Source organism: Cebus imitator, unplaced genomic scaffold, assembly GCF_001604975.1.
Source record: "Cebus imitator isolate Cc_AM_T3 unplaced genomic scaffold, Cebus_imitator-1.0 Scaffold697, whole genome shotgun sequence".
NCBI lineage: Eukaryota > Metazoa > Chordata > Mammalia > Primates > Cebidae > Cebus > Cebus imitator.
The window spans coordinates 47,246-68,286 of record NW_016108012.1 but is presented as its reverse complement, the minus strand read 5'-3'; the positions used below and the strand labels follow the sequence as shown (position 1 = coordinate 68,286).

At 33.6% G+C, this 21,041-nt stretch overlaps 1 long non-coding RNA gene across 1 annotated transcript in view; it reads left to right on the top strand.

Moving 5' to 3' along the window:
• LOC108296248 overlaps positions 1–21,041 on the top strand; it is a 123,907-nt gene that overhangs the window by 66,997 nt on the left and 35,869 nt on the right. Inside the window, exon 2 of the long non-coding RNA XR_005198354.1 lies at positions 7,693–7,757. This is a non-coding gene — a long non-coding RNA (uncharacterized LOC108296248). The remainder of the gene's footprint in view (positions 1–7,692; positions 7,758–21,041) is intronic.

Genomic DNA, 21,041 nt, shown 5'->3' with positions numbered 1-21,041 from the left:
AGCAGCCTCCAAATCATTTTCTTAGAAAGTGCTAATGTTTCTTCTCCATGTACACAGCACTACTTCTTTTGGTTTTTCCTTCTACTTTCCTATTTCTTTTCTGTCTCCTTGACCTCATTTTTCTCCTTCAAGATTTATTATTCTCCACCTCTGTTCTTAAATTTATTTTTCTTCTTTTTATACTTTCTTCCTTAAGAGTCTAATTAATTCAATTTTATGCAATTGATACTTAGGTTAATATCTTCAGATTTGACTTCTAAGTTTTTACTCTATATTTCTAATTGTCTGCTAAATACAACTACTTGGCTATTCCACTTATACCTAAAGCCCGAGAAGCCAAAATGGAAACCATTGTCTTTTTCATGCACATCCAGTCACCACTGTTTCTGTCCAAGGTGTGAACATTTTTCCTGAATTTGAAACTTTAGCACTCTCAATGATTGTATTATTTCTCTTGCTCCATGTTCCCCACATTCTGATCCAACCACTTTCTTAGTACTTTTGAATCTACATTTCTAACATTTCCTTCATTCACCTTCTTATCTACAGTCTCATTGCCTATGTCCCAGTTCAGGTCCTCATTACTTTTCTCTTGAGTTATTATGAGAGCATCTTAATGGAAGTCCTTTATTTGCACCAATTAATTTAAAATATGGTAAAAATATTTATAAAAGAAGAACTGCTCTGCTAATTTCATTCATTCCTTCCTCTTTCCTGATATCTGCCATTGTGGCTGTTTTATATTCCTCAGCCTAATATTTAAAGCATCCAAAGCTCCATGACCTCACTCCCAAGCTTATTTCAAACTAATTCTTTTTATAGAACCATAAATTAAGCTAAACTTAACTACTGGATTATTATTTTCTAGGATATAACGTTGGAAGTTACATCTTATTATGTTGTTTCTGTTATTACATGGATCCTTCTGGTAAATATATTTATATTTATCATCTTTATATATTCAATTTTAGTAATTTGGCAAGCTCCAGCTCATTTTCTTTCTTTTTCTAAATGCCTCCCGCAACTGGAAATAATTCCCACCCCAAAATTCAATAGTGTTTTTCTGTGCCTCTGTGCCTTGTATATTTTGACTAAGAACATCTCTCCTAGTAGATCATAAACTCCTACGGGTAAACCTATGTCTAATTAACATTGCATTTATAAAAGAAAATACTCCAGTGCCAATAACATACAATTAAGCAAATTTGTATACTTAATGTACAAATTAATAATCATAGTTAACTTTTTGGAAGGGTATATTCTCTGTGTTACATGGAAGTATGTACTATTTTGTTCTTCATTTTTTTTAATTAGGAAAAAAACACTGAAATTCAAAATGGTTAAGTAAGTTGTCTAAAGTTAGAGTAAATGTCAAGACCAGACTCTCAAATTTATACTTCTAACATAGACCTCTCCCTGAGTTTCACTCCTATATATCCAATTGCTTTCTGTACATTTCCATTTGAGTGTTTCATACTCTTCCTTTGTGACAGCTTTCATGCCTATCCCTTACAGTTCATTGTCTTTAACTTGGGTCTAGATTACCATGCCCTCATATCATATCAAGACTATTGAATTTGTTTAATGATTTGCTCCTTTAACCTATACATTTTTAAGAATTCAATTTGTCCTACATTTATCTTTCTAAATCACTTCCTGTAATTCTGTCACTACCCTGCTCTAAAATTTTAAATGGCTTCTTACTGACTATAAAAATAAGCCCCATCTTCCTTGTCTGGCAACCAATAAAATCCACTAATTGGCCTCAATATATGTCTCCAGTAAATTGCTGTTATTACTTCCTAACATGTAGCTTCTATACCCAAACAAATTAATCTCTTCATTGCATTTGAATATTACCAAGCGTAACTGTGTCTTTTTTCAGAAATCATATTTAATGTTTGGCTTCGATGGAACGCATTCCTTATTCTTATCCACTTATTAAAGTCTAAAGTATCCATGCTATTTATCTTTCAAACTAGTACTCTTTTTGAGAGGGAGAAAGGAGAGGGGAAGGATGATTACTCAGAGACTTCCCATAGTAAACTGGCATGTACAATTAACCTACTTAATACCCACCTATTTTCAACATCTATATCAAATCTCATCTCTCCTAAAAAGTTTTCCGACTCCTGACCTTTAGTTTTAGTGATCCTTTTTTTTTTTTTTTTAGAGCACCGTTGTGTCACAGCAAATCATACAAAAGTCAACATCCTAAGACAAAGAGCTGAATCCTGTCCCCTCTATTTAAAAACTATGTGATCATGCAAAGGCCTCTTAAATTCTTGGGAATTTTTGTTTTTATTCATAAAGGGAATTATAACTCTAATTTCTCTTTATTCCTATAGTAAAATGATACATTTATATTCTTTCCCTTGTAACTTTGCAGTACTTGCCACTGTGGATGAAATATAATTTCACTTCTCATGGATGTTGGCCTCAGCTATGTGACTTGGTTTAGTTCATAAGAGGTTAAGAAACATGACATGATCAGAGGCTTTAAATGTGCACCCATGATTTAGTTTCCCTTTTTGTGCTTCTGTAAGTTACTCTGAGGATGACAAACCTGAGGAAGTCACCGCTTCTTTATCCTGTGCCTCAGAATAAAGACATATGGACTAAAACCACATTCAACGCTAGCCTGGAGTCAAATGCGACCCATTCAAAGTCAGGCAAACAGACAAGATTAAAAAATCAAAGCAAAACTACAGGCCAAAAACTAGATGAAAAAAGGTTAGTAGTAGTTACAAGCCACTAATATTTGAGGTTCTTACATAGCCCTTTTCCATAACAAGCTGACTCACATATTTTTGTAAGACAAATGATATATGTAAGTGAAGATGATTTCAGAAATTGCAAAATGCAATACAAATGTTATTTGATTATTGCTACTCAGCATTATGAATTTGTACCCATTTCTTGTTTCCTTATCTAAATTGTAAATATTAAAGAGATAAACTACAGGAGAAATAGAATAATTAGATAATTATGTAAGAAATAATTATGTTTCTTATATTTGCCAAAGTTCCCTGCATGGTGTCTTATACAAAGCGGGTACTGAAGAAGTATTAGTGTTACTACTGTTAACACACTGCCCAAGTATATTTTGTTTATGTTTTTGTTTTTGTTCTTTTAGATCTTCAGTTTTTGACATTTTCATGAGGTAGTATAAGATACTATTAAGAGAGTGGATTATCAAATCAAACTGCTGGTTTCAGAAACTGCCTCAAACTCTTAAATCTATTGACTCTTGGGAAAACTTGCTTAAATCCTTAAAGCATTTAACTTATTTATTTATAAGCATAATAGTATTGCTAATAATATATCCATCAATTAAAAACTGATTACAATAATCATTTAGCAGTGACTGTCACATCATAAAATACCCAGTAAATAGCAGTTTTTATTTTATTTTTTATATTTTAGATGCTCCTTTCTTCTCTCCAGAAATTTCTAAGCAAGCTGTTCAGACCATCTTATCCTTCTCTAGACAAATATAATTCCTCTGGACAGACAGAAACACACAGGCACACACATGTGCACGTGCACACACACTGCACAAACACACATTGCAGGGCTTTCCATAATCAGGTAGGAATGAGGTAGCAGGAAAAAGTGATCTTAAAAATTCTGTTTTCCATTCTATTATAAAGACACATGAACATGTATGTTTATTGTAGCACTTTTTACAATGTCAAAGACTTGGAACCAACCTAAAGGCCCATCAATGATAGACTGGATAAAGAAAATGTGGCACATATACACCATGGAATACTATGCAGACATAAAAAAGAATGAGTTTATGTCCTTTGCAGGGACATGGATAAAGCTGGAAACCATCATTTTCAGCTAACTGACACAAGAACAAAAAACCAAACACTGCATGCTCTCACTCATAAGTGGGTGTTGAACAATGAGAACACATGGACACAGGGAGGTGAACATCAAATATTGGGGCTTGTCAGGGGGTAGGGGGGCTGGGGGCGATAGCAGGGGGTGGGGGGATTGGGGAGGAATAACATTAGGAGAAATACCTAATAGAGATGACGGGGGAAATGGATGCAGCAAACCACCATGGTAATGGCACGTGCATATCTATGTAACAAACCTGCCCGATCTGCACATATACCCCAGAACATAAAGTTTAAAAAAAAATCTGTGTTTTCAAGAACAGAAAACCAAACACCACATGTTCTCACTCATAAGTGGCAGTTGAGCAATGAGAACACTTGCACACAGGGAGGGGAACATCACACAGTGGGGCCTGTTGCGGGGTGGGGGACTAGGGGAGGGATAGCATTAGGAGAAATTCCTAACATAGGTGACAGGTTGATGGGTGCAGCAAACCACCATGGCACGTGTATACCTATGTAACAAATCTGCACGTTCTGCACATGTACCCCAGAACTTAAAGTATAAATTAAAAAAACAATTCTATGTTTTCTCTCTCCTTTGTGGACATCTTCTTGATGTTTACAATGCCCCCCAAATGACCCCTATTCCTATTCACCTAACTAATGCTGAACCAATCTTCAAACATCTACTTAGATGATACTCACCCGGGAGAAGCTTTACCAGATTCCCCAAGACTAAGCTGAACATCCCTCTTATAACGAGCTTTCATAAATTCACGATTATAGACACTTAAAACTGCTTTTCAACTTGTCCATTTTTTCAACTATATCATAAGCTATTTGTAGGCATAGGCTGTGTTCATCACTTTCACCAGAACCTGGCATTGTCATGGCACATATTAAGCACTTAAAGGTATAAGATAAAAGAATAAAAAAGAAGAAAGAAAGGAAGAGAATACGGGGAGAGAGAGAATAAGAGCACAGACTGTGTTCATCACTTTCACCAGCACCCAGCCAAGTCTTGGCAGATATTAAGCACTTAGAGATATAAGATAAAAGAATAAAACATAAGAAAAAAAGGGAATAAGGGGAAAAGCAGAGAGAGAAGGAAAGAAAGAAAAGCATTACTTTTAGTTTTTTTGCTTTTCAGAAGAGAATGTTAAAAGAGCAAGAGAATGACTATAACATCAAAACTCATTTTCCATCTAAATCTATATTTTGTTTGAAATAACATGTCAGTGTGTTCTCTTCCACTCATCAGAGTAATACGCTATTTAAAAACACCAACTCATCATAAGATCTATTTGAGGCAAAATGGAATGAACAGAGTAAGGTGAATTTCTATTCTTTTCCTCCTTCTTGTTCTCTTTGTTGCTCATTTTAGAAAAAGCTCTGATTCACTAAAAACCCCTTAGCAAGAAACAAATATAGAATTTTTATCTTATCTACTTTTGAAAATTAAAAACAAGAAATTTAAATGATCATTTATTTAAAATATTTGTGCTTTATATTTCTGGATAGAAATTAGAGATAACAAGTCTAGATAGGGTTAATAATGGGAAAAAAAGGTAAAAATGGAGAAATTGATTAAAAGGTGGACAATACAAAGGAAAGAAGGAATAGAAGAACTGTAGAGTAATGTGTCTTGATAGCACTTTTGTTTTCATCCTAAATTATAAATATTCCCCCCTGGGCATGAGGAGAAGAAAGATCTACCTGATTCTAAAGTATTCATTAATACTGAGGAACAGGACTGGAATGATATCCCTCTGGAGTTTGACAAAATCTAACTAAAATTAAAATATGGTTATCAAACCAGCAATTCACCATCTTTGGCTAAAGGAATAATAAATCAAGTGTTAATAACATAAAGTAACAGTTTCCATTGTTTTTAAGTAGACAAGTATTAGATACAGCTTTTCTGTGCTACCTTTTATTTTTAAATAGCTACCTTCAAAAATTAGTCAAAGAGTTCAAAAAAGAAAAAGTGGCAAAAAGGGTTGGATAAATAGACCAAAAAGAAAAAAAATAACAGGGAAGAACCAGTCAACTCATCAACTTTAATTATCCATGTGGATTATAACAGTGGACTTGTTTAAGTTAGAACTATCCAGTTCACTGGCCATAAAATACACAGGAAATTACTAGGGTTGTTATGTTTTTGTATATCAATTTCTGCTATATAAACAGACTCAGTTCTCTTTTCGTACTCCTATGGTATATTCCTGACAAACAGAAGTCTCTCAAGAAATGTTAGTGAATGAATAAAAACAAGTTTGCATGAATAATCTCCTTATTTATCATTAGGGCCAGGGCTGTTGCTGAGTCCCCAATTTTTACCCAAAGTTTATTCCTCTGAAACAGCAACACTTAATGTAGACAGCCTCCCAGAGAAGGGGAGACAGTTCTTGTCTGTTATGTGACTGTAAGCCACTTGTCCAAACCAATTCTGCAGCAACAAGTACCAAGTAGATGGGGAAGATGTACAGATGGCTGCCTGCATGCATCACGGGATTGGGCTGCCACCACGGCCCATTGTTATATTTAATGCTGACAAAGTAATTAACCACTGACTCCTTCGTTTTATATTGGTCACCCTCAATGGACAGCTGCACTGGGGGGTTGTACTAATCATGCCTTTGACAGGAGCGAGCTCCACAGCCACATAGCAGTGAGAGCCTTTGTGAGGTCACTCTTTTGCTGCTGTACAGAAACTCACGCTTCACTCTCCCCAGCATCTTTTAACAGGCTTCCTCACTCCCAGAAAATATATAGCATTATTTTTCAGAGTGTTGCTTTTTCTGAAGTGTAATACAATGGGAAAAAGTCATTTTTTAGTTTGTTTTCCAAGTGATAATTTCTTTTTGTTTTTCAAGTGATAACTTCCTAAATACAAACAGAAAAAATTGCCTTTAATAATAATTGTAGAAGAAGATTGCAATCATTTCTGTAGATATTACCAAATTATAAGGAAGCTAGAGGTCATGTGAAGGCATCAAAAGCTTTTTCAACTCATTTCTCTGTCCAGCCCCAAGTATTTATTTTTTATTTCTATACCATAAAGAATGATCTTTATTTTTTCTACAGTGTAATGAGTATTAGATGCTTGCAGAATATTTTACATCACAGAATGCTAAATATATTTTTGTAGTGAGAATGCTGAGTATATCAAGCACAGGCTCATCAGTTAGTATTAAAATACCAGATTCACAGCATAGACAACGTTCTTCCTAGGGGTCTCATGCTCGTCTTTTCCTTCCTGTGAAATGAAAGCTTTGTTCATTAAATCCTAAAGAACAAAGTTGAACTTCAACTTTGTTCTTTAGGATTTAATCTATACATAGTAGATTAAATGAACATGGAGAATCTCTAATAATCTGTGACTATCTGGATATTGAAGCAAATAAAAATTATAATGTATTACTCAAATTAATAAAAAAATGTGAATATACAATGTAAGAGGCATGTATTAACAACAAATACAAGTAAATATTGACTTGTTTTTATTATCACAAATGTCAGTGTCCGTGATTTGACAGTTTGCTTATTAAAAAAAGTCCCTTGCATATTCCTTGCTGTGCTTTGCTAATTTTCCATTCTGTATTCCAAGGCAAGCCAACAGATTGCAACAAAATCGGGTTAAACATTGATCTTCCGCCCTGACATTGCATTAACTTTTGTAATAAACATCTTCACTGTGTCAACCAGCACTGTGTTTACATATCGAACCCAGCAGCCAATTGTCTTGCTTCTTTTAGATGCTTTTGAATTCCAGAAGGAATCTTATCTGGAAGACTAGAATCATGCATCTGTCATGCCTTTCAATTTTGTATTTCAGATTAACTGCTCCTTTTCCTCCACATTCTTAAGGCCTTCTCAGAAATTTCCTTCCCAATTCACTTGGTAAGTGCCTGCTCAGGCTGTTATTCTATAATGAATTCATGCCTTCTCTCCTATTTTTCCTGTGCTGCCCTTGTTATCTGGAGTCAGGATTCTGAGCTTTGACCTCCCTCCTTGTCCTGTTGCCTGAGGAGAATTGAGGACAGACCCTCAGACCTTAAATATCCTAGATTTTTAAGATCCAGCTTTGGTTGAGATGAGGCCAACATTGGAGTAGAAGTAAGCGCGCGCGCGCACACACACACACACACACACACACACACACACACACATTTTCAACCTACAGTCTCTGAAAATTAACTATTTCTGTTCAGGTTCAGGGACTGACTGAAAGTATGAGCCAGTAGGTGTTCCTATACATTATTGATCAAATATTCTCTATATTTGAATGTTATGAAGAATACACATTTAGAAATTGGTTTTCATATCAGCAGATAGAGTCCACGCTGCTTGCTTCACTGAGCTACAGGTAGAAGCTGACTACCAAAGGAGAAGGCCGAGGAGAAATTGCTCCATGAGATAAGGCAAGAGATTTATCCTATCCCTGAATGATTCCCTCTCTCTGAAAGCACAGAGCCATGTCATAAACTGTGGGACTAGGGTCTCCAAAGGACATGTAATACTTCATTCCTGGCAATATGGTCTAAAATGAAAGGGTCATAATTAATGGTCAGGTCACAAAATTTATTCCCAGAATCTTCTTATTTTAGTAAATAAAGAGATATCTGCAAAAATTGTATGCCTGGGGAAAAATCCCATTCAGACCAACTGACCCAGATCAATCAATGACAATTAAGAGTAGTAATATTAAAAAATTCATTTGATGAACTCCCATAATAAATTGCTAAGAAGGTATTTACACAAGGCACTGTACTAAGTATATAACACAGTATCTCATTGTGTAATCCTTATAATAGCTCTGTGAGGTACATGTCATTATTCCTATTTTGTAGACAGAAAAGAAAAGTCTCTTATAGAGTAAAAAAGTTGTCCAAAGTCAGGCATTTACCACATTTACCAGAGTTATAACGCAAATTGGTCTGACCCTAAAAGCTCTTACCCATTCAGTCCCACTGCAGAATAAGGACACCAGCTGAGAGCAACAGAGAATGAGAATGCAGTCACGAGGGGAACCTCTCATTGGATCTCATGTATACAGAGCTTCCTCCTTCCAGGAGAGCTTTGCCCTTGTCCTCATAAACTTTGATGTCAACACATTCAATGCATTGTATTGGGTTTATAGATTGGGAGCTAAAAAAGAATAGATTTCTAAATATCAGCTATTTTATTTTACCAGCTTGTCTTAAACTAGTTACAGAATCTCTCTGTTTATAACTTTTTACCTAAAAATAGGAATAAAACTACTCTTCAATATGTGAATTTTAAAAGGATAATAAAATCAAAGGAATTTAGAATCATTCTTGCATATAGTGGGCACTTAGAAAATGCTGCTTCCTTATTGACTCCTTTCTCCTTACATTTCAATCTTGTTCCATGTCTCATGGCCTCTCCAGAGCAGAGGCTGTGTAGTCTTCGTATCTTCAGACAAAATGCTTAACACATAGTTGGTGGTCAATTACTGGAAATGATTTAAAGGCATTGAGAATTACTTCATTTGAAATTTTAAGAGGTTTGGTAAAGCTTTGGTTTCAGAATATATATTTATGGATTTTTAAAAATATGTATTTTTTTTTTGTATTATGGTCAAACTCTTGGGCTCTTAGGAAAAAAAAACATTTTCCAGTTTGCTTTGAATCTCACGCCAAGAGAATTAGAACAAATTACACAGGTATATCTGATAAAGGCCATACTTTCTCTTCCCATAAAAGTATAAAATTTTATATAAAAAATTATCTTGTGGCCAAGCGTGGTGGGTCATACCTGTAATTGCAGCACTTCAGGAAGCCAAGGCAGGCAGATTACTTGAGGGCAGGAGTTCAAGACCAGCCTGGCCAACATGGTGAAACCCCATCTCTACTAAAAACACAAAAATTAGCTGGGCCTGGTGGCGCGCGCCTGTAATCCCAGCTATTCAGGAGGCTGAGGTAGGAGAATTGCTTGAACCCAGGAGGTAGAGTTTGCAGTGAGCTGAGATCATTCCACTGCACTTCAGCCTAGGCAACAGATCAGGACTCTGTCTCAAATAAATAAATAAATCACCTTGTAAAATGTTTTCCTCTTCACTCAAATATATAAAGTAAAAGATGTCTAATATTTTAACTAGCAAAAATATTTTAGTCAGTTATTTATCTTAAATTTCCTTTTTCCTCCTCAGTCTAACAGTTTATTTTTATACTGGACTTTGGTCTATCAGTTTCACATATGGATCAACTATTTCCTACATATATAGTTTAGTTATCTGTTTCTGCATAACAACCTAATCCCAAAATGGTATTTTAATATTTCCTTGCCATCTCTGAGTTGTTTGGGCTCAGCTTGATGGTTTTTCTGCTTCCTGTGATGTCAGCTAGGGCTATAGTTATCTGAGACCATGGGTGGTCTACAACATCCAAGATGGCTGCCTCTCATAACTGGCAACTGATGTAAGCTGTTGGTTGAGAAATGCTAGTAAGCAGGTCTCCTAAGTTTTCCTCCACATGACCTCTCCATGTGGCTGGTTTCTGAGAGGGAGTAACCAAAGAGTTAACTTTTCAAGGGAAAGAAGTAGAAGCTAAAGGTCTCTTAAGGCCTCCTTTCTGCTACATTCAGTTGCCAGCCCAGATTCAAAGGAGGGGAAATAAACACTCCTGTTGATCTGATATGTGTTTTATATAAAGAAGGAATTGGTTGGTCATTTTTAAAGACTGATTATTAAGTATAAATAGTTAATCTGTAATATTTTTTATAAATGATTTCCCTCTCCATTCTACCCCTATAAAGTTTTCTTCCATATGTGAGAATTTAAAGTCTGTGATTTCTTTCAATGAACTAATCTACACAGTTAGTTGTGTTTATCATTTGTCTTTGATGAATATATTATGATACTGAAAACCTGATATCCTATTAAACATTTAAAGAAATATTTCACATTTTAGAATTCTGAGCTCTAACTCCTTTTTTATCCTCTGCATTAGAATTAGAAAAAAGCACTCAGACTTAAAATATACCAAATGAAGCAGTGGGGATGTAGGTGGTAAAGTTTTTTTGTTAGTCTTATTTTTCTCTTTTTGTTCATATATTTTGAGCTCTCAAAAATAGCTGTAAAATGTTTTGTTACATTGCTAATACATGCATCATTAAAGAAAATCAAAACTCTATCTAATTTAGCTAAATGAAAAAATTATATGCAATATTGGCGTGTGAGGGGTGGGGAGAAGGAGCACATTACAAGCTTCTTTGCTCCTTTCTAAATTTGTCTGTGAGACAGCACTAATTAAGAGTCCAAATTTCTAGCATTAGTGTGGACTTCAATGGAGTAACTATTAAACAAGATACATAACAAGTGTTACCATGATAATCAGATGAAGTTATTAAATAGAAAAGAACAAATGCCTGTCTTTTATAAGAAGAAAGACATCATTTCCACAGATAAATGAAGAAGCTCTCTGAAGCCTGGAAACCTCTGGGAAGGGAGCACATGTATTATTCTAGATCAGAACTCAAGATTCCAGCATGGAGGACGAACTCATGTGGCCTCCCTGTCAAAAGGTATGTAAAAACAAATGTTACAACTATGAATTTGACATTAACCATGGGAAAATTTAAGACAAATGAAAGTTACACATTATTGATGAATCTCTTTGGAAAACTTTTTGAAGTTATATGGCATTTTTTTCATTCACTAATCAGACAGTAAGGTTATTGGGCCATTAATGGTAGGTATACTTAGCAAATAATATTCCTATTGTGTAAGTTCTTTTGTGCCTCTTCTTGTTATCAGGTAAATTATACCTGGATATTCTTTAAATGGGAAATTAACTGTTCTTGTAATTGAAGCAATATTACATCTGTTAATAGAGAGTAGAAGGTATAATCAGAATTTTGCTATATATGAAAAGGGGAAATTAATATTCTTTTTGTTTTTAGACATGCAACCTATGTAATAAGTAAGACATTGTTGATGGTAAGTACATACTGCTTGGCATTGATATCTTACTTGCTGCAAGGAGGAGGACCCAAGGGGAACTCATAGATGGAACCCAGGAAATAAGAAGTCAATATAGTGAAAGGCAAGAACTTGATTTGATGAAACTCATCATTAAATGATGAGATTGATCACTCAACATCTGCCATTACTAGAACATTTCTGTGGAAATATGATGCCACTGGCATGAGCCAATATAAAATAACATTGAAATAAAGAGCGCTGGATCTGAAATGAGACTGGCAAATTACTTACTATCTCAGTGTTTCTTTGAATATTTATAAGATGGGGTAAAAACGAAGTTGATGCAAGGTACATGAGAAAAAATTGTCATGATATTCAGGAGTTTTAGTAATAATTATATAAACGTTAATATCTCTAGGTAAATAAGTTTCACAAAAGAGAAAATCTGGTAAGAAGCTAAAAGGGTAAGAAAACCTTTCCTATAAAGGAACAAGCATAAGAACTATAGCAAAATCTCATAAGAAATCATGCAAGCAAGAAGAAAGTAAGGTTAAATATTTGAAGTGTTAAAAAAAAGTCACCAACCTAAACTTCTGTATCCAGTAAAATTATCTTCCCAAAGTGAAAAAGAAATAACTTTCTCAGATAAACAAAAACTGAGGGAATCCATCTTAGTAGACTTGCACTACAAGGTGTTAAAATATGTTCTCTAGGAGAAGGAAAATGATATAACATATAATCTTAAATTTCCATAGAGAAAGGAAAAAAAAAATCACATGTTAGGCCATAAAACAAGTCTTAACAAATGTAAGGCAATAGGAATTATATCAAGTATCTTTTCTGAGCAAAATGCTATAAAACTAAAAAAAAAAAAAAAAAAAAAAAAAAAAAAAAAAAAAAAAAAAAAAAAAACCTCAGAAACTTTACAAATACATGGTAATTAAACAACATGTGTCTACACAATCAATGGCTCAATAAGATTGTTAAAAGGAAAATTAAAATTTTTCTTGAGACAAAGAAGAATGGAGGCACATCATACCAAAACCTATGGGACACAGCAAAAGCAGTCATAATATAGAAGTTTATAGCAAAAAACACCAACATCAGAAAACAATAAAGACTTCTAATAAACAACCTAATGATGCACCTCATGGAATTAGAAAAACGAGAGCAAACAAAACCCCAAATTCGAAGAAGGAGGGAAAGAATAAAACTCAGAGCACAAATAAATGAAATAGAGACTTAAAAGATGAATGAAATAAGAGTAGGTGTTTTAAAAAGATAAACAAAATGGACAAACCTTTAGTTAGATTAACTTAGAAAAAAGAGAGAAGACTCAAATAAAAGAATTAAAAAGAAGACATTACAACTGATACCACAGAAAAACAAAGAATCATGAAATTATTACGAATGACAATATGTCAACAAATTTAATAACATGTAAGAAATGGATAAAATCCTGTACACATACAAGCTACTGAGATTAAATTATAAAGTAGAATGTCTGAACAGATCAATAATGAGTGAGGAAACAGAATGAGTAATAAAAAGTCTCCATTAAAGAAAACCCTAGGACATGATGGCTTCACTGCCAAATTATATCAAACTTTTAAAGAACTAATACCAGTTCTTCCCAAACTATTCCAAAAGACAGAAAGGAGAGAGAGAATACTTCAAAACTCAATTTATAAGCTCAACATTACCCTTCTTCCAAAATTGAGGTAGGATACAACAGAAAAGGAATACCACAGACTAATACTCCTGATGAACAAAGGTACAAAAATTCCCATTAAAAAGATCATTTACTATGATGGAGTGGGATTCATCACAGGGATGCAAGTCAATAAGTGTAATCCACCACATTAACAGAAAAAAATACAAAGAGCATATAATAATTACAAAAGAAAAAACATTTGACAAAATTCAACATCCCTTCATGTAAAAATTTCTCAACAGGTTAGGTATAGAAAGCATGTATTAAGTACCTCAACAAAATAAAGACCATATGCAACAGTTAATATAATACTGAATGAGGAAGAGCTGAAAAAGTTTTCCTCTATAATCAGAAGGATATTTTTCTGTGTATGATAAGCTAAAATTTCTAATATTTAGTTAGTTCTTCTCATGCATTTTACTCAGTCCAGTCCAGTGATGAGAATGCTCATTCTACATTGCTTAGAACATCTGGATAGCTACATACATGAATTAGTCGCAGAACACTTAATAAAAATTTTCTACAAAAATAAGACATTTCATTTATAAAATTTTACAGAGAGGCATACAAGACTACAACAAATCACTGAAGTAAAGGTCTACAGTTTTTAAGAAGTCAGATTGCCTGGGCACATTGGCTCATGCCTATAACACCAGCACTTCGGAAGGCTGAGGTGAGTGGATCCCTTGAGCTCAGAAGTTTGAGACGAGCATGAGCAAATGGTGAAACCCTGTCTTTACCAAAAATACAAAAACAATTAGTTGGGCTTGGTGGTGCGCCTGTGGTCCCAGCTACTCAGGGCACTGGGGTGAGAGGATCATTTGAGCCCAGGGAGGCAGAGGTTGCAGTAAGCCAAGATCATGCCACAGCACTCCAGCTTAGGTGACAGAGTAAGACTTCATCTCGAAAAAAAAAAAATAAGTCAAATGGTTGTCTAACTCCAGACTTTGCATATTCTGGTCCAGGGATTATGGAGGAACACAGCCAATGTGAGAAACAACAGCAACAGTAAGTCCTTGGCAACATACTGAGAACAGGATTCTCCTTAAGTCTGAGTCCATGGAAATAGAACCTGGAGCCAGCATACTTCATTTCTGTTACAATAATGCTCTATATAATTGACCTGGAATCTTTTGGCAGGTAGGATAACTGTAGAGGGATTTTAATGAACTGGACTTATGTACTGATAGGAAGAAGGTCAGCCTTATCCTCACAAGTAAGCCCACACACACTGGTACTGCCAGTTAACTGAGGAGAACCTTGTCTCTATGCCAAGTATCCCCTGCTGAGTAATTCCTTCCACTGAAACAGCATCTGAAATGAGGATGTGGATATTCAGCTGAGCAGGGCAAGGATGCCCACTTTGACTACTGCTATTCAGCATAATACTATAAGTCTTAGCCAGAGCAACTAGACAATAGAAACAAAAAGAAGGCATCCAAATTACAAAGGAGTGTTCAAATCATTCTTGTAAAATTCATATGGAATCACAAAGTCCCTGAAAACCAAAACAGTCCTAAGCAAAAAGAACAAAGCTGAGTGCATTATACTACCTGACTTCAAAATACACTACAAAGCTATAGTAAACAAAAAAAGCATGGTACTGTCATAAAAACAGACACATAGGCTAGACTAATGGAACCAAATAGCCTGCCCAGAAATAAATTAACACACCCACAGCCAACTAATTTTCAACAAACGTACCAATAACATACATTGGGGAAAGATAGTCTCTTCAATAAATGGTGCTGGGAAAATTGAATATCTACATGCAGAAGACTATGACTAGATTACCACCTCTCAACATATACAACATTAACTCAATATGAATTAGACTTAAATGTAAAACTCAAAACTATGAAACAACTAGAAGAAAACAGAGGAGAAGCTTTATGAAATTGGGATGGGAAAGAGTTGTGTTTTTTTTTTAATAAGGCTGCAAAGTCACAGGCAACAAAAATAAAAATAGGCAAATGGAATCAAATCAAACTCAAAAGCTTTTGTACAGCAATGAAAACATGAACACAGTAAAGAAACAACCTACAGAATGAAAGAAAATAGACAAAAACTTTATGTCTGACAAGAGGTTAATATATAAGAATGTTATGAGACTTAAATAACTCAATAGAAAAAGAAAAAATAACCCAATTTAAAAAATGGGCAACCAACTTTAATAGATGTTTTTCAAAAGAAGACATGCAAATAGCCAACAGGTTTACAAAAAAAATGCTCAGTATCACTTATCAGCAGGGAAATGCAAAGCAAAACCACAGTGAGATACTACTTTACACCAGTTGGAATGGTTATTACCCAAAAAAGAAATCAAGTACTCGCTAAAATGTGGGAAAAATGGGACACTTACACACTGCTGGTGGGATTGGAAACTAGTACAGCCATAATGGAAAACAGTATGTAGGTTTCTCAATAAATTAAACATAGAATTACCATATGATTCAGGGATGCCACTACTGCATATATATCTAAAGGAAAGAAAATCAGTATGTCAAAAAGATATCTGCACTCTCATGTTTATTGAAGCAGTGTTTACAACAGCCAACATATGGAATCAACCCAAATATTTAGAAACAGATGAAATGATACGGGAATTGTGATACACACACACACACACACACACACACACACATACACACACAATGTAATGAATGTGTGTGTGTGTGTATAGTAAAATTCTGTCATTTATGACAACAGGGATGAACCTGGAGGATATCATATTGAATGAAATAAGCCAAAGATAAAATGACAGATACTATATAATCCCACTCACATTGGAATCTTTTTTAAAAAGTTGATATAAAAGCAGAGAGTAGAACAGTGGTTACTAGAGACTGGGAAGAGGAGGAGGAATAATAGAATAGTAAGAAGTTGATCAATTAGTACAAAGTTTTAATTAAATAGGAAAAACGAATTGGGTTGCTCTATTGTAAAATAGGATGACTATGGTTAACATTAAAATGTTCTATATTACAAAATACTTAGAAAAGAGGCTTTTAAATGTTCTCATCACAAAAAATGCATGAGAGGATGGTTACACTAATTCCCCTGATTAAATCATTATACAACATAGATAGACAGTATACAAAAAAATCAAATTGTATCCTGTAAATATATACAATTACAATATGTCAAATAAAAAATAAACAATTTTTTTAAAACATTTAAAAAGTAAATAATAGAAACACTGTTAGTATAATTATATCATGAACAAGTGAAAGTCATGACAGCAATATTGTTACAAGAAATAGATTTTAAATATAAGCATTCAAATAAATTAAAAGTAAAGGGAAGAGGAATTATTTATCATGCTAACACTAAAAGAAAGTTGGAGTAGCTATATTAATTTCAGATAAAAGCAGATTTTAAAATAGGGAAAATTATCTCGGATAAACAGGAGCAGTAAATATTGATAGAAAGGTCAATACTCTATGAAGACATAACAATATTTAATGTGTATACACCTAACAATAGAGCATCAAAATACAAGATAAAAACTGTTAAAACTGTAAAAAGAAATGAACAAGTCCACTATTATAGCTGGAGACTTCAAAAGCTCTTTTTCAGGAGTTGATACATTCAGCAGGCAGAAAAATCAATAAGGATATAGTTTTTCTGAACAGCACTATCAATCAGTTTTAACTAATTGATATTTATAGAACACTTCCTCGAACAAAAGCGGAACACACATTCTCTTCAAACTCACATGGAACATTCACTAAGATAGACCACATTCTTGGCCATAAAATATATGAATCATACAAAGTATGTCCACAGATGACAATGAAATTAAAATATAAATGAATAACAAGTAGGTTCTCAAATATCTGAAGATTAAGCAATCACACTTCTAAATAACCCATGAGTCAAAGAAGTCTCAAAATGAATAAAATACTTTTTGAACTAAGTGACATTAAAAATACAAATCACAATTTGTGGGATGCAGTGAAATTACTTAGAGGAAAATATTTAGTTATACCACTAAATACATATATCAGAAAAGAAAAACTATCTAAAATCAATAATATAGGCTTCCATTATAAGATGTTACAAAAAGAATAGAAATTTAGCCTAAGGCAAGCAGAAAAAAAGAAACCAATAAAAATTAAAACAGAAATGATTAAAATTTAAAATTAGAAACAATAAATTCAATACATTTAACAGCTGATTCTTTAAAAATGTTAATAAAATTATAAAATTCTAGCCATATGAAGCAAGAGAAAATGAAAGAACATTTAATTTATTAGAAAAAAAGGAGAAGGCATCCTTACTCATCGCATGGACAATAATAGGATGACAAAGGAATACTATAAACAATGCTATGCCCGTGAAAGACACAAACTATCAAAACTCACACAAAGGAAAACAATGTAAATATTTCTGTATCTACTTAAAAAAATTGAATAAATAATAACCTTTCAAAAAATGGAAACACCAGTTCCAGATAGATTCACTGGTAAATTTTAGTAAACATTTAAGAAAGAAATAATGCCAATTTGTTACAGTATTTTCAATAAAATAGAAAAAGCACTAACATTTTCTAAATTATGCTATGAGGTCAACATTATCATATTTCCAAAACAAGATAAAGACATTACAAGAAAGGAAAACTATAGATCAATATCTGTCATGAACTTAGGTGCTAAAATCTTCAACAAAGCAAATTAAATCCAGCAATGTATAAAAAGAAAAATATACCGTAGCTGTTTCAGTTTATTTTGTGCTGCTACAATAGAATACAAAATGCTCTATAATTTATAATAAACAGATATTTGTTGGCACACAGTCTAGAAAGTTTAATAACAAGCTGCTGGCTTTTGGTAAGGGCCTTCTTGCTGCATTATTACATGCCAAAAGATGAGAGCATGTGAGAGAGAGCTCACTCCTGAAGACTTTTTATTTAAGGCACTAAAAGTCCTGTGAGAGTGGATCTGTTGCCTAATAACATTTTAAAGACTCTATCACCCAATACCATTACATTGGCAATTAAATATCAACATGAGTTTCAGAAGAGACAAACATTCAAACCATAGGAACAGCTAAGTGGGATTTACTCAAGGTATGCAAAGCTTGTTCAACATTTAAGAACAATCAGTACAACCCACCACATCAACAGGTTTAAGAAGAAATACTATATGATCTTGCTAATTGCTGCAGAGAAAGCATTTGACAAAATCTATCACGCAGTCAGGATAAAAACCCTCAGGAAACTGGAAATAGAGGGAACTTGCTCAACTTTATAGAGAATAGCTACAGAAAAACTAACGTCATACTTACTGGTAAGAAGCCGAATGCCTTTATCCTGAGATCAGGAACAAGACAAGATGTCCTTTATTGCCACTTCTATTCAAAATTGTAGTGAAAGTCATAGCTAGTGCAATAAGACAAGAAAATGAAATACATGTAAGTTGAAAGGAAAAACATAAAACTGTATTTATCCATAGATAACATGATTGCCTGTGAAAAGGCATTCTATAGAATCAACAAAAAAATCCTGAAATTAATATGTGAGCATTGAAATTTTACAAGATACAAGTCCAACATACAAAAGTCAACTGATATCCTATATATCAAAAATAAGCAATTGAAATTATATGTGAAAGAAGGTACTAATTACTAACATTAGGAACAAACATGTAGATTTATTTTACAGATTTTATTATGAAATATAAAAATACTATAAACAGCTTTGTGTCAATAAATGAAAACATTCAGAAAAAATTAACTAGAAAACCTAATTTCCAAAACAGAAATAGAAAACCTGAATAGCCCTGCATCTATACAACAAATTGAAACTGGAACTAAAAATTTCCCACAATATCTAATAAATATAAGAACCAAACAATGAAACAGTTATTCTCAAAGCAATTTAAGAAAAATATCATCCATACAAACTCATCTAAAAAACTTAAGTAAAAGTCCTGTAATTCTTTTTAAGGATAAAGAAAGCTCAATACTAAAAGCTGACCTGTTGATTATAAGAAAGGAAAATTACAAGTCAATATATTTTATAAATATAATGCAATGTTTGTAAAACTATGCACAAAATTCAAATGTATATACTTTTAAAACAATATTACAACAAACTTGAATTTATTCCAGAAAGCAAGGTTGCTTTAATATTATAAAATTAAAGTAATTCATTGTATTAACAAAATAAAAAGGAAAATTCTATGATGACCTCAAAAGATGAGGGAAAAACATTGGAAATGATTAAGGACCATAATTAAATTATCTTAGAAAATTGTAATTAGAAGAAAGGTTTCTTATCTGATTAAAGGTATGTATAAAATAATATCTACAATAAGCGTTATATTTAATGCTATAGTATTAAAAGTTTTCATCAGGGGATTGGGAATAAGATAAGAATGCTCTCTATTACCACTTTATTCATTAACATTTTGAAGGTTACTACTAGTACAATATGTCAAAAAACAAACAAAGAAAAAAAAATGAAAAAGAAGGAAGAGACCAGGAGAGAGATACAGAGAAAGAAAAAAAGAGAGCTATAGAAGAGGAAGAACAAGGAGAAGAACGAAGGAATCAAAAGGAAGGTAGAAAGTATAAGAATAAATAAAGAAATAAAACTCTTATTTATGGTTTATATGTTTATACATTAAAAAGCCAAAAATAAATACACATAAATTATTAAAAGCAACACAAGTAACGTCTTTGTACAGATGAACAGTATTAAAAAAGCAGAGGTATTTATATGTACCATCAATTAGAAATAAAACTAAAAACTCACATTTAAAAAGCATAATAAATCAAATATGTAAGAAATGACAAAATTTGTAAAACTTCTAAACATGCATGTCAATAAATTATTGTGAGAAGCATTAAAGAGACCTAAAAAATATACACCAATATACCAAGTTTTTAGATGGGAAGACTCAGTATTCAATAGATTTCAATTTTCTGCAAATTGACTTAACTGTTTAATGCAATTCCTGTAAAAATCATAGCAGGTATTTTATTTTGTTTATATTTTTGTAAAAATGGCAGTCAAATTTTGACTAATGAAACACAGAGTTACAATTAGCCAAGGTATTCTAAAAAGTACAAAATTTGAAGACATTACATAAATTAAGAGAGTATGGCATTTGCACTTGGATAGACAATTAGAGTGAAATAGAGTCCAGCAACAGATTGTCACCAGTGCTAACAGATGACTTAGGATTTTCTCCACAATGCTGTGGAGAAAGGAGGGCTTTTCAGAAAAATGATAGGCCAGCGCTGCGGCTCATGTCTGTAATCCCAACACTTTTCGAGGCCGAGGCAGGCGAATCATGAGGTCACAAGTTCTAGACCAGGCTGGTCAACATGGTGAAATGCTGTAACTACTAAAAACACAAAAAATTAGCTGGGCGTAGTGGCTGGCGCCTATGATCCTAGCTACTTGTGAGGCTGAGGCAGGAGAATCGCTTGAACCTGGGAGGCGGAGGTTGCAACCAGCTGAGATTGCGCCACTGCGCTCCAGCTGGGGGACAGAGTGAGACTCCAGCTCTCCAAC